This window comes from Lolium rigidum, chromosome 5, assembly GCF_022539505.1.
Source record: "Lolium rigidum isolate FL_2022 chromosome 5, APGP_CSIRO_Lrig_0.1, whole genome shotgun sequence".
Lineage (NCBI taxonomy): Eukaryota > Viridiplantae > Streptophyta > Magnoliopsida > Poales > Poaceae > Lolium > Lolium rigidum.
In genome coordinates this window covers 9037932-9052889 of record NC_061512.1, presented here as the reverse complement: position 1 = coordinate 9052889, position 14958 = coordinate 9037932, and positions in this window count along the sequence as shown.

The following is a 14958-nucleotide window of genomic DNA, read 5'->3' as shown; positions in this document are numbered from 1 at the left end:
CACTCTCTTGTTGGATGATGAACACCACTAACTGTAGTAGGATTACACGAACCCTCAATGCCGGAGTTAACAAGCTCCACAATATTCGATGTTCATGTTTAAATAACCTTAGAGTGCATGACAGATCAACATAACCAAACCAAGTACTAACATAGCATGCACACTGTCACCTTCACACTACGGAAGGAGGAATAGATCACATTGATGTCTACGGGAGCTTCTATTCTTGTAGACAGTGTTGGGCCTCCAAGAGCAGAGGTTTGTAGGACAGCAGCAAGTTTCCCTTAAGTGGATCACCCAAGGTTTATCGAACTCAGGGAGGAAGATGTCAAAGATATCCCTCTCATGCAACCCTGCAACCACAAAGCAAGAAGTCTCTTGTGTCCCCAACACACCTAATAGGTGCACTAGTTCGGCGAAGAGATAGTGAAATACAGGTGGTATGAATAAGTAGTAGCAACGGCAACAGAAAAGTGCTTTGCCCAGGACAGTAAACAAGCAGTAGTAACGCAGCAGTAGTAACGCAGCAGTAGTAACGCAGTAAAACAGTAAACAAGCAGTGATAGCGATATTTAGGAACAAGGCCTAGGGATTAGACTTTCACTAGTGGACACTCTCAACATTGATCACATAACAGAATAGATAAATGCATACTCTACACTCTTGTTGGATGATGAACACATTGCGTAAGATTACACGAACCCTCAATGCCGGAGTTAACAAGCTCCACAATAATGCTCATATTTTAGTAACCTTTAGTGTAAGATAGATCAAAAGACTAAACCAAGTACTAGCATAGCATGCACACTTGTCACCTTCATGCATATGTAGGAGGAATAGATCACATCAATATTATCATAGCAATAGTTAACTTCGCAATCTATAAGAGATCATGATCATAGCATAAACCAAGTACTAACACGGTGCACACACTCGTCACCTTTGCACACGTGTAGGAGGAATAAAACTACTTTAATAACATTGCTAGAGTAGCACATAGATAAATTGTGATACAAACACATTGCAATCATAAAGAGATATAAATAAGCACCTCACTATGCCATTCAACGGTGAATAAGTATTCCGTGAAATATAGCCTAAGAGACCCACACGGTGCACACACTTGTCACCTTTACACACGTGGGACAAGGAGTCTCCGGAGATCACATAGGTAAAACTCACTTGACTAGCATAATGACATCTAGATTACAAGCATCATCATATGAATCTCAATCATGTAAGGCAGCTCATGAGATTATTGTATTGAAGCACATAGGAGAGAGATTAACCACATAGCTACCGGTACGGCCCGAGCCTTGATGGAGAACTACTCCCTCCTCATGGGAGCAGCGGCGGTGATGAAGATGGCGGTGGAGATGGCAGCGGTGTCGATGGAGAAGCCTTCGGGGGCACTTCCCCGCTCCGGCAGGGTGCCGGAACGAGACTCCTGTCCCCCGGATCTTGGCTTCGCGATGGCGGCGGCTCGCGGAAGGTTTTCCGTATCGTGGTTTTTCGCCTCGGGGTTTTCGCGACGGAGGCTTTATATAGGCGAAGAGGCGGCGCGGGAGGGTCGAAGGGGTGGCCACACCATATGGCGGCGCGGCCGGGGCCGGGGCCGCGCCGGCCTATGGTGCAGGGGCCCAGTGCCCCCCTCCGGTCCTTCCCGGGTGTTCCGGATGCTTCGGTGAAAATAGGAACCCGGGTCTTCGTTTCGTCCAATTCCGAGAATATTTCGTTACTAGGATTTACGAAACCAAAAACAGCAGAAAACAGGAATTGGCACTTCGGCATCTTGTTAATAGGTTAGTTCCGGAAAATGCACGAATATGACATAAAGTGTGCATAAAACATGTAGGTATCATCAATAATATGGCATAGAACATAAGAAATTATCGATACGTCGGAGACGTATCGGCATCCCCAAGCTTAGTTACGCTCGTCCCGAGCAGGTAAAACGATAACAAAGATAATTTCGAAGTGACATGCCATCATAAACTTGATCATATTGTAAACATATGTAATGAATGCAGCGATCAAAACAATGGTGATGACATGAGTAAACAAGTGAATCATAAAGCAAAGACTTTTCATGAATAGTACTTAAAGACAAGCATCAATAAGTCTTGCATAAGAGTTAACTCATAAAGCAATAAATCAAAGTAAAGGTATTGAAGCAACACAAAGGAAGATTAAGTTTCAGCGGTTGCTTTCAACTTGTAACATGTATATCTCATGGATAATTGTCAACATAGAGTAATATAACAAGTACAATATGCAAGTATGTAGGAATCAATGCACAGTTCACACAAGTGTTTGCTTCTTGAGGTGGAGAGAAATAGGTGAACTGACTCAACATAAAAGTAAAAAAGAATGGTCCTTGAAAGAGGAAAGCATCGATTCTTATATTTGTGCTAGAGCTTTGGTTTTGAAAACATAAAGAGAGCATAAAAGTAAAGTTTTGAGAGGTGTTTGTTGTTGTCAACAAGAGCGGCTCCCATGAAGGACGTTATCTCTACCAGCAAGGTAGATCATCCCTCTTCTCTTTTGTTTACACATGTACTTTAGTTTAGTTTTTCTTTATTTATGGATGACACTCCTCCCAACCTTTTGCTTACACAAGCCATGGCTAACCGAATCCTCGGGTGCCTTCCAACAATCACATACCATGAAGGAGTGTCTATTTGCAAAATTAAGTTGCTTACTTGATGAATCGGAGCAAAACATGTGAAGAGAATTATTAATGCAAGTTAATTAATCGGGCTGGGAACCCCATTGCCGACTCTTTTTGCAAAATTATTGGATAAGCGGATGTGCCACTAGTCCATTGTGAAAGTCCTGTCGAAGTAAATGACAAGATCGAAAGATAAAACACCACATACTTCCTCATGAGCTATAAAACATTGACACAAATCGGAGGTGATAAATTTTGAATTATTTAAAGGTAGCACTCAAGCAATTTACTTTGGAATGGCGGAGAAATACCATGTAGTAGGTAGGTATGGTGGACACAAATGGCATAGTAGTTGGCTCAAGGATTTTGGATGCATGAGAAGTATTCCCTCTCGATACAAGGCTTAGGCTAGCAAGGTTATTTGAAACAAACACAAGGATGAACCGGTGCAGCAAAACTCACATAAAAGACATATTGTAAACATTATAAGACTCTACACCGTCTTCCTTGTTGTTCAAAACTCAATACTAGATGTTATCTAGACTCTAGAGAAACCAAATATGCAAACCAAATTAACAAGCTCTAAGTATTTCTTCATTAATGGGTGCAAAGTATATGATGCAAGAGCTTAAACATGAGCACAACAATTGCCAAGTATCAAATTATCCAAGACATTTTAGCAATTTACTACATGTATCATTTTCCAATTCCAACCATATAACAATTTAACGAAGAAGAAACTTCGCCATGAAAATTAAAAGCTAAGAACACATGTGTTCATATGAACCAGACGGAGCGTGTCTCTCTCCCACACAAGCATTTATTCAAACAAAAACAAAAACAAAAGCACACAGACGCTCCAAGTAAAGTACATAAGATGTGGCCGAATAAAAATATAGTTTCGGGGGAGGAACTCGATAATGTTGTCAATGAAGAAGGGGATGCCTTGGGCATCCCCAAGCTTAGACGCTTGAGTCTTCTTAGAATATGCAGGGGTGAACCACCGGGGCATCCCCAAGCTTAGAGCTTTCACTCTCCTTGATCATAGTATATCATCCTCCTCTCTTGACCCTTGAAAACTTCCTCCACACCAAACTCGAAACAAACTCATTAGAGGGTTAGTGCATAATCAAAAACTCACATGTTCAGAGGTGACACAATCATTCTTAACACTTCGGACATTGCTCAAAGCTACTTGGAAGGTAATGGAACAAAGAAATCCACCCAACACAGCGAAAGAAGCAATGCGAAATAAAAGGCAGAATCTGTCAAAACGAACAGATCCGTAAAGACGAATTTTAAAAGGGCACCAGACTTGCTCAAATGAAAATGCCCAAATTGAATTAAAGTTGCGTACATATCCGAGGATCACTCACGTAAATTGGCATAATTTTCTGAGTTACCTACAGAGAATTAGACCCAGATTCGTGACAGACAAAGAAATCGGAACTGCGCGAGTAATCCAAATCTAGTATTTACTTTACTATCAAAGACTTTACTTGGCACAACAAAACATAAAACTAAGATAAGGAGAGGTTGCTACAGTAGTAAACAACTTCCAAGACACAAATATAAAACAAAGTACTGTAGCAAAATAACACATGGGTTATCTCCCAAGAAGTTCTTTTCTTTATAGCCATTAAGATGGGCTCAGCAGTTTTAATGATGCACTCGCAAGAAATAGTATTTGAAGCAAAAGAGAGCATCAAGAAGCAAATTCAAAACACATTTAAGTCTAACATGCTTCCTATGCATAGGAATCTTGTAAATAGACAAGTTCATGAAGAGCAAAGTAACAAGCATAGGAAGATAAAACAAGTGTAGCTTCAAAAATTTCAGCACATAGAGAGGCATTTTAGTAACATGAAAATTTCTACAACCATATTTTCCTCTCTCATAATAACTTTCAGTAGCATCATGAGCAAACTCAACAATATAACTATCACATAAAGCATTCTTTTCATGAGTCTCATGCATAAAATTATTACTCTCCACATAAGCATAATCAATTTTACTAGTTGTAGTGGGAGCAAATTGAACAAAGTAGCTATCATTATTATTCTCATCAAGTGTAGGAGGCATAGTATAATCACAATAACATTCACTCTCCATAGTAGGTGGCACCAAAAGACCACTATCATTATAATCATAAATAGGAGGCAAAGTATCATCAAAGAAAATTTTCTCCTCAATGCTTGGGGGACTAAAAAGATCATGAAAACCAACTTCCCCAAGCTTAGAACTTTCTACATTATTATCAACAATGGTGTTCAAAGCGTTCATACTAATATTACTACCAGCATGCAAATAAGATTCCATAGGTTTTTTAATTTTCGCATCAAACAATCCATGTTTTAAATCGGGAAATAGAATAAGAAGCTCATTGTTGTCCATTATGCCAAACTAGTGTAAACAAGAAACAAAAAGATGCAATTGCAGGATCTAAAGGAAATAGCTTCGAGCACAAACACAATGGCGCCGGAAAAGTACGTTACACGGAACCGGAGTATGAGTGCCTTTTTACCTTTCCTCCCCGACAACGGCGCCGGAAAAGTGCTTGATGTCTACGGGAGCTTCTATTCTTGTAGACGGTGTTGGGCCTCCAAGAGCGAGAGGTTTGTAGGACAGCAGCAAGTTTCCCTTAAGTGGATCACCCAAGGTTTATCGAACTCAGGGAGGAAGAGGTCAAAGATATCCCTCTCATGCAACCCTGCAACCACAAAGCAAGAAGTCTCTTGTGTCCCCAACACACCTAATAGGTGCACTAGTTCGGCGAAGAGATAGTGAAATACAGGTGGTATGAATAAGTAGTAGCAACGGCAACGGAAAAGTGCTTTGCCCAGGACAGTAAACAAGCAGTAGTAACGCAGCAGTGAGTAACGCAAAGAAACGAGTAAACAAGCAGCGATAGCGATATTTAGGAACAAGGCCTAGGGATTAGACTTTCACTAGTGGACACTCTCAACATTGATCACATAACAAAATAGATAAATGCATACTCTACACTCTTGTTGGATGATGAACACATTGCGTAGGATTACACGAACCCTCAATGCCGGAGTTAACAAGCTCCACAATAATGCTCATATTTTAGTAACCTTTAGTGTAAGATAGATCAAAAGACTAAACCAAGTACTAGCATAGCATGCACACTCGTCACCTTCATGCATATGTAGGAGGAATAGATCACATCAATATTATCATAGCAATAGTTAACTTCGCAATCTACAAGAGATCATGATCATAGCATAAACCAAGTACTAACACGGTGCACACACTGTCACCTTTGCACACGTGTAGGAGGAATAAAACTACTTTAATAACATTGCTAGAGTAGCACATAGATAAATTGTGATACAAACACATTGCAATCATAAAGAGATATAAATAAGCACCTCACTATGCCATTCAACAGTGAATAAGTATTCTCGTGAAATATAGCCTAAGAGACCCACACGGTGCACACACTCTGTCACCTTTACACACGTGGGACAAGGAGTCTCCGGAGATCACATAGGTAAAACTCACTTGACTAGCATAATGACATCTAGATTACAAGCATCATCATATGAATCTCAATCATGTAAGGCAGCTCATGAGATTATTGTATTGAAGCACATAGGAGAGAGATTAACCACATAGCTACCGGTACAGCCCCGAGCCTTGATGGAGAACTACTCCCTCCTCATGGGAGCAGCAGCGGTGATGAAGATGGCGGTGGAGATGGCAGCGGTGTCGATGGAGAAGCCTTCCGGGGCACTTCCCCGCTCCGGCGGGGTGCCGGAACGGAGACTCCTGTCCCCCGGATCTTGGCTTCGCGATGGCGGCGGCTCCGGAAGGTTTTCCGTATCGTGGTTTTTCGCCTCGGGGTTTTCGCGACGGAGGCTTTATATAGGCGAAGAGGCGGCGCGAGAGGGTCGAAGGGGTGGCCACACCATATGGCGGCGCGGCCGGGGCCCGGGCCGCGCCGGCCTATGGTCCGGGGGCCCGAGTGCCCCCCTGCGGTCCTTCCCGGGTGTTCGGATGCTTCCGGTGAAAATAGGAACCCGGGTCTTCGTTTCGTCCAATTCCGAGAATATTTCGTTACTAGGATTTACGAAACCAAAAACAGCGAGAAAACATGAACCGGCACTTCGGCATCTTGTTAATAGGTTAGTTCCAGAAAATGCACGAATATGACATAAAGTGTGCATAAAACATGTAGGTATCATCAATAATATGGCATAGAACATAAGAAATTATCGATACGTCGGAGACGTATCACACATCAATACCATCATAGCAATATTTAACTTCATAATCTACAAGAGATCATAATCATAGCCTACGCCAAGTACTACACGATGCACACACTGTCACCATTACACCGTGCAGGAGGAATAAACTACTTTAATAACATCACTAGAGTAGCACGCAGATAAATTGTGATACAAAACACATTGCAATCATAAAGAGATATAAATAAGCACTTCACTATGCCATTCATAACAGTGAATAAGTATTCGGTGAAATATAGCCTAAGAGACCCACACGGTGCACACACTGTCACCTTTACACACGTGGGACAAGGAGTCTCCGGAGATCACATAAGTAAAATCCACTTGACTAGCACAATGACATCAAGATTACAAGCATCATCATATGAATCTCAATCATGTAAGGCAGCTCATGAGATTATTGTATTGAAGCACATAGGAGAGAGATTAACCACATAGCTACCGGTACAGCCCCGAGCCTCGATGGAGAACTACTCCCTCCTCATGGGAGACAAGCATCGTTGATGAAGATGGCGGTGGTGTCGATGGAGGAGCCTTCGGGGGCACTTCCCCGTCCCGGCGGCGTGCCGGAACAGAGACTCCTGTCCCCCAGATCTTGGCTTCGCGATGGCGGCGGCTCTGGAAGGTTTCTCGTACCGTGGCTTTTTTCGTATCGAGGTTTTAGGTCAGGGACCTTTATATAGGCGAAGAGGCGGAGTCGGGGAGGCGACGAGGCGGTGACACACTAGGGGGGCGTGCCCCCCCTAGGCCGCGCCGCCCTGTCATATGGGGGCCCAGTGGCCCCCCCTCTGGCGACTCTCGGGTGTTCTGGAAGCTTCGTGGAAAAATAGGATGCTGGGCCTTGATTTCGTCCGATTCCGAGAATATTTCCTTACTAGGATTTCTGGAACCAAAAACAGCAGAAAACAGGAACTAGCCCTTCAGCATCTCATCAATAGGTTAGTTCCGGAAAACGCATAATAATGACATAAAGTATGCATAAAACATGTAGATATCATCAATAATGTGGCATGGAACATAAGAAATTATCGATACGTCGGAGACGTATCAGCATCCCCAAGCTTAGTTTCGCTCGTCCCGAGCGGGTAAACGATAACAAAGATAATTTCTGGAGTGACATGCCATCATAACCTTGATCATACTATTGTAGACACATGTAATGAATGCAGCGATCAAAACAATGGTAATGACATGAGTAAACAACTGAATCATAAAGCAAAGACTTATCATGAATAGTACTTTCAAGACAAGCATCAATAAGTCTTGCATAAGAGTTAACTCATAAAGCAATAAATTCAAAGTAAAGGCATTGAAGCAACACAAAGGATGATTAAGTTTTAGCGGTTGCTTTCAACTTGTAACATGTATATCTCATGGATAATTGTCAATGTAAAGTAATATAACAAGTGCAATATGCAAGTATGTAGGAATCAATGCACAGTTCACACAAGTGTTTGCTTCTTGAGGTGGAGAGAAATAGGTGAACTGACTCAACATAAAAGTAAAAGAAAGGTCCTTCAAAGAGGAAAGCATCGATTGCTATATTTGTGCTAGAGCTTTTATTTTGAAAACAAGAAACAATTTTGTCAACGGTAGTAATAAAGCATATGTATTATGTAAATTATATCTTACAAGTTGCAAGCCTCATGCATAGTATACTAATAGTGCCCGCACCTTGTCCTAATTAGCTTGGACTACCGGATCATCGCAATACACATGTTTTAACCAAGTGTCACAAAGGGGTACCTCCATGCCGCCTGTACAAAGGTCTAAGGAGAAAGCTCGCATTTTGGATTTCTCGCTTTTGATTATTCTCAACTTAGACATCCATACCGGGACAACATGGACAACGGATAATGGACTCCTCTTTAATGCATAAGCATGTAGCAACAATTAGTGTTCTCATATGAGATTGAGGATATATGTCCAAAACTGAAACTTCCACCATGATTCATGGCTTTAGTTAGCGGCCCAATGTTCTTCTCTAACAATATGCATGCTCTAACCATTAAAGTGGTAGATCTCCCTTACTTCAGACAAGACGGACATGCATAGCAACTCACATGATATTCAACAAAGAGTAGAGCGTCCCCAGAAACATGGTTATCGCACAACAAGCAACTTAATAAGAGATAAAGTGCATAAGTACATATTCAATACCACAATAGTTTTTAAGCTATTTGTCCCATGAGCTATATATTGTAAAGGTAGGGAATGGAAATTTTAAAGGTAGCACTCAAGCAATTTACTTTGGAATGGCGGAGAAATACCATGTAGTAGGTAGGTATGGTGGACACAAATGGCATAGTGGTTGGCTCAAGGATTTTGGATGCATGAGAAGTATTCCCTCTCGATACAAGGTTTAGGCTAGCAAGGTTATTTGAAACAAACACAAGGATGAACCGGTGCAGCAAAACTCACATAAAAGACATATTGTAAACATTATAAGACTCTACACCGTCTTCCTTGTTGTTCAAAACTCAATACTAGAAATTATCTAGACTTTAGAGAGACCAATTATGCAAACCAAATTTTAGCAAGCTCTATGTATTTCTTCATTAATAGGTGCAAGGTATATGATGCAAGAGCTTAAACATGAGCACAACAATTGCCAAGTATCACATTATTCAAGACATTCTACCAATTACTACATGTAGCATTTTCCGTTTCAAACCATATAACAATTAACGAAGCAGTTTCAACCTTCACCATGAAAATTAAAAACTAAGAACATATATGTTCATATGAACCAGCGGAGCGTGTCTCTCTCCCACACAAGCATTTATTCAAACAAAAACAAAAAAAAAACAAAAGCACACAGACGCTCCAAGTAAAGTACATAAGATGTGGCCGAATAAAAATATAGTTTCAAGAGAAGGAACCTGATAATTTGTCGATGAAGAAGGGGATGCCTTGGGCATCCCCAAGATTAGATGCTTGAGTCTTCTTGAAATATGCAGGGATGAACCACGGGGCATCCCCAAGCTTAGACTCTTCACTCTTCTTGATCATAGTATATCATCCTCCTCTCTTGACCCTTGAAAACTTCCTTCACACCAAACTCGAAACAAACTCATTAGAGGGTTAGTGCATAATGAAAAATTCACATGTTCAGAGGTGACACAATCATTCTTAACACTTCTGGACATTGCACAAAGCTACTGGAAGGTAATGGAACAAAGAAATACATCCAACACAGCAAAAGAGGCAATGCGAAATAAAAGGTAGAATCTGTCAAAACAGAACAGTCCGTAAATACGAATTTTATTGAGGCACCGGACTTGCTCGAGATGAAAATGCCCAAATTTAATGAAAGTTGCGTACATATCCGAGGATCACTCACGTAAATTGGCATATTTTTCAGAGTTACCTACAGAGAATTAGGTCCAGATTCGTGACAGCAAAGAAATCTGTTTCTGCGCAGTAATCCAAATCTAGTATGAACCTTACTATCAACGACTTTACTTGGCACAACAATGCACAAAACTAAGATAAGAAGAGGTTGCTACAGTAGTAACAACTTCCAAGACTCAAATATAAAACAAAGTTACTGTAGCAAAATAAACACATGGGTTATCTCCCAAGAAGTTCTTTCTTTATAGCCATTAAGATGGGCTCAGCAGTTTTAATGATGCACTCGCAAGAAATAAGAGTTGAAGCAAAAGAGAGCATCAAGAGGCAAATTCAAAACAAATTTAAGCCTAACATGCTTCCTATGAAAAGGAATCTTGTAAATAAACAAGTTCATGAGGAGCAAAGTAATAAGCATAGGAAGATAGAACAAGTGTAGCTTCAAAAATTTCAGCACATAGAGAGGCATTTTAGTAACATGAAAATTTCTACAACCATATTTTCCTCTCTCATAATAACTTTCAGTAGCATCATGAGAAAACTCAACAATATAAGTATCACATAAAACATCTTTATTGACATGCATAAAAGTATCATTACCCTCCACATAAGCATAGTCAATTTTATTGGTAATAGTGGGAGCAAATTCAACAAAGTAGCTATCATTATTATTCTCATCATCAAATATAGGAGGCATATTGTAATCATAATCAAATTTATCCTCCATAACAGAGCGGTACTAAAAGACCAATATCATTATAATCATCATAAATAGGAGGCAAAGTATCATCAAAGTAAATTTTCTCCTCAATGCTTGGGGGACTAAAAAGATCATGCTCATCGAAACCAGCTTCCCCAAGCTTAGAACTTTCTATATCATTAGCAACAATGGTATTCAAAGTATTCATGCTAATATGTTCCATGGGTTTTTTAATTTTTGGATCAAACCATCCATGTCTTAAATCAGGAAATAGAATAAGAAGCTCATTGTTGTCCATTATGCCTAACTAGTGTAAACAAGAAACAAAAAGATGCAATTGCAGGATCTAAAGGAAATAGCTTCGAGCACACACACAACGGAGCCGGAAAAGTACTTTACCCGGGACCGGAGTATGAGTGCCTTTTACCTTTCCTCCCAGGCAACGGCGCCGAGAAAAGTGCTTGATGTCTACGGGTGCTTCTATTCTTGTAGACAGGTGTTGGGCCTCCAAGAGCGAGAGGTTTGTAGAACAGCAGACAAGTTTCCCTTAAGTGGATCACCCAAGGTTTATCGAACTCGGGGAGGAAGAGGTCAAAGATATCCCTCTCATGCAACCCTGCAACCACAAAGCAAGAAGTCTCTTGTGTCCCCAACACACCTAATAGGTGCACTAGTTCGGCGAAGAGATAGTGAAATACAGGTGGTATGAATGAATATGAGCGAGTAGTAACGGTGCCGAGAAAAGTGCTTGTCTGGCGTGTGGTTGATGGTGGTAATATTGCAGGAAGTACGAGATGCAGTAAAACGAGTAAACAAGCAGCGATAGCGATATTTAGGAACAAGGCCTAGGGATCATACTTTCACTAGTGGACACTCTCAACATTGATCACATAACAGAATAAATAAATAGATGCTAGACTCTACACTCTCTTGTTGGATGATGAACACCACTAAGCGTGTAGGATTACACGAACCCTCAATGCCGGAGTTAACAAGCTCCACAATATTCGATGTTCATGTTTAAATAACCTTAGAGTGCATGACAGATCAACATAACCAAACCAAGTACTAACATCAATACGAAAGGAGGCATAGATCACATCAATACCATCATAGCAATAGTTAACTTCATAATCTACAAGAGATCACAATCATAGCCTACGCCAAGTACTACACGATGCACACACTTGTCACCATTACACCGTGCAGGAGGAATAAACTAGTTTAATAACATCACTAGAGTAGCACGCAGATAAATTGTGATACAAAACACATTGCAATCATAAAGAGATATAAATAAGCACTTCACTATGCCATTCATAACAGTGAATAAGTATTCGGTGAAATATAGCCTAAGAGACCCACACGGTGCACACCTCTGTCACCTTTACACACGTGGGACAAGGAGTCTCCAGGAGATCACATAAGTAAAATCCACTTGACTAGCACAATGACATCTAGATTACAAGCATCATCATATGAATCTCAATCATGTAAGGCAGCTCATGAGATTATTGTATTGAAGCACATAGGAGAGAGATTAACCACATAGCTACCGGTACAGCCCCGAGCCTCGATGGAGAACTACTCCCTCCTCATGGGAGACAGCAACGTTGATGAAGATGGCGGTGGTGTCGATGGAGGAGGAGCCTTCCGAGGGCACTTCCCCGTCCCGGCGGCGTGCCGGAACAGAGACTCCTGTCCCCCAGATCTTGGCTTCGCGATGGCGGCGGCTCTGGAAGGTTTCTCGTACCGTGGCTTTTTTCGTATCGAGGTTTTAGGTCGGGGACCTTTATATAGGCGAAGAGGCGGAGTCGGGGAGGCGACGAGGCGGTGACACACTAGGGGCGCCCCCTAGGCCGCGCCGCCACTGTCATCCAGGGGCCCGGTGGCCCCCTCCGGCGACTCTCGGGTGTTCGGAAGCTTCGTGGAAAAATAGGATGCTTGGGCCTTGATTTCGTCCGATTCCGAGAATATTTCCTTACTAGGATTTACTGGAACCAAAAACGACAGAAAACGGAACTGGCCCTTCGGCATCTCGTCAATAGGTTAGTTCCGGAAAACGCATAATAATGACATAAAGTATGCATAAAACATGTAGATATCATCAATAATGTGGCATGGAACATAAGAATTATCGATACGTCGGAGACGTATCAGTCACCAGAGCTATTGAAGCGAGCGATCTCCACCTTGGTCAGAAAATCCTTCACAGATAAGCCAAAAGGGTCAAACTCGACATAGACAAGATTATTAGTGGTGAATTTACGCACAAAAATTAAATTTTTGATGAGAGCAGGTGCGACAAGAACATCTCGAAGTAAAAGGGGTTTAGTAGGAGAGGGCAGTTGTGTATGACCGGCACAATAGATGGGGATGGTGGAGCCATTGCCTAAAGAGTTATGGAAGAAAAGGGGGAAGAGATGCAATTTGCATATTACTCGAAGAAGACATATGACTAGAGGTTCCAGAGTCGAAAATCCAGTCCATACTTGAGTTTCCCTAAGCAACAAAGTTGTTCATGGCCTGCAAAAAAAGCAGCTTTGTACGATGTGGACGACGGTGGAGGCAGCTGGTACGGCGCACCCGCGGGGGCATGCATGTGGTATGGCGCGTAGAGGGCACCGCCATCGATGGTCTAGGGCGCTAGATGAGGAGCACCATAGGGGTTGTGCGTCAGAGAAGCAAGATAGGCATGCACAGGGGAGCGTAACCCCATGAGACCAGGTGATCCTGTGTGGGGGCGCATACCCGGCACCAAGGCACCGGAGTAGGCAAGTGGAGCACCAAGCAGGGCCGAGTTAGATTAGGGCATCGGCCACACCTAGACGAGGCATGTCCAAGGGTCATGTGAAGGGCGCCAATTCAGAGAAGCGGGAGGTGCAGGTGGCAGCATGGTGCTAGAGGGGAGGCTGTCGATGCTGCCGGTAGTCGAGGCGGCCTTTAGATTGAGTTTTTGCCGCGGTAGTTTGGACTCGGGCGCCAGCTAGAGGGAGGATGCACCGATGGCGGGGGCAGGACTGCAGGAGGCAGTGGGCGTGGAACGACGTCAAAGGCTTGAGGGTGCGACTCCTTGGTGGTGATGGCGCGGTCAGCCCACTGTAACATGGAGCGGACCTCATCGAAGGAGGGAGGTGGCTGCATCATGGGGATGAAGGACGCCTGCTTGTCGAAGCGATCGACGAGCCTTACGAGGAGGACCTTGATGAGTTGTCGGTCGTCGATAGGGTCCCCAAGCTCTCGAAGCTCGTCGACGATGTACTGAAGCCGTTGGTAGTAGACGCCCACCTGGGAGTCACCATGGACGGTTTTTTGCGGAGCTCCGTGTGAAGGGTGTTGATGCGGGAGTTGACATTGTCTTGGAAATGCTGGCGTAGGGCCACCCGAAGTGCGGCGGTGTTGGTGGCGTGGCGAAAGACAACATTGAAGATCTCGGTGGACGCCCTCTGGTAGATCCATTAAATGACAGCGAGATCGTCTTGACCCAACGAGGATCCGAGGTGATGGCGATGTGGTCCAAGAGGTTGCAGCGGCCGAGGTGGACCTCGAAGAGATGACGCCAATGGTAATAGTTGTGCTTTGGTAGGTCTAGGGTAATTGAAATTACGGGTGTGACGTCGGAAATAGTATAACATACTTTATGGTGGTAGAGATAGTTGGGGCTAGAGAGGGAGCAGAGGAAGAGGACGCGTGGCGAAGCTAGATGGTTTGGCGGCGGCGACGGCGGCGCGCCACTCGAAGGAGCCAGTTGGCGGCGACGATGGTGGGGTGGGAGGTGGAGGCATGCCCTAGGATTGTTACCAATCTGATAGCATGTAGAATTATAATGAAACTCAACTTATGTGATTTTTGAAGATTCCAAGAAGTATTTATAGGCCTAAGCCCATCCAACTTAGCCTAAAACCCTAGCCGCCATCTACTTGTATTACAAGCATAGAAACATAATCTAACATAAATCA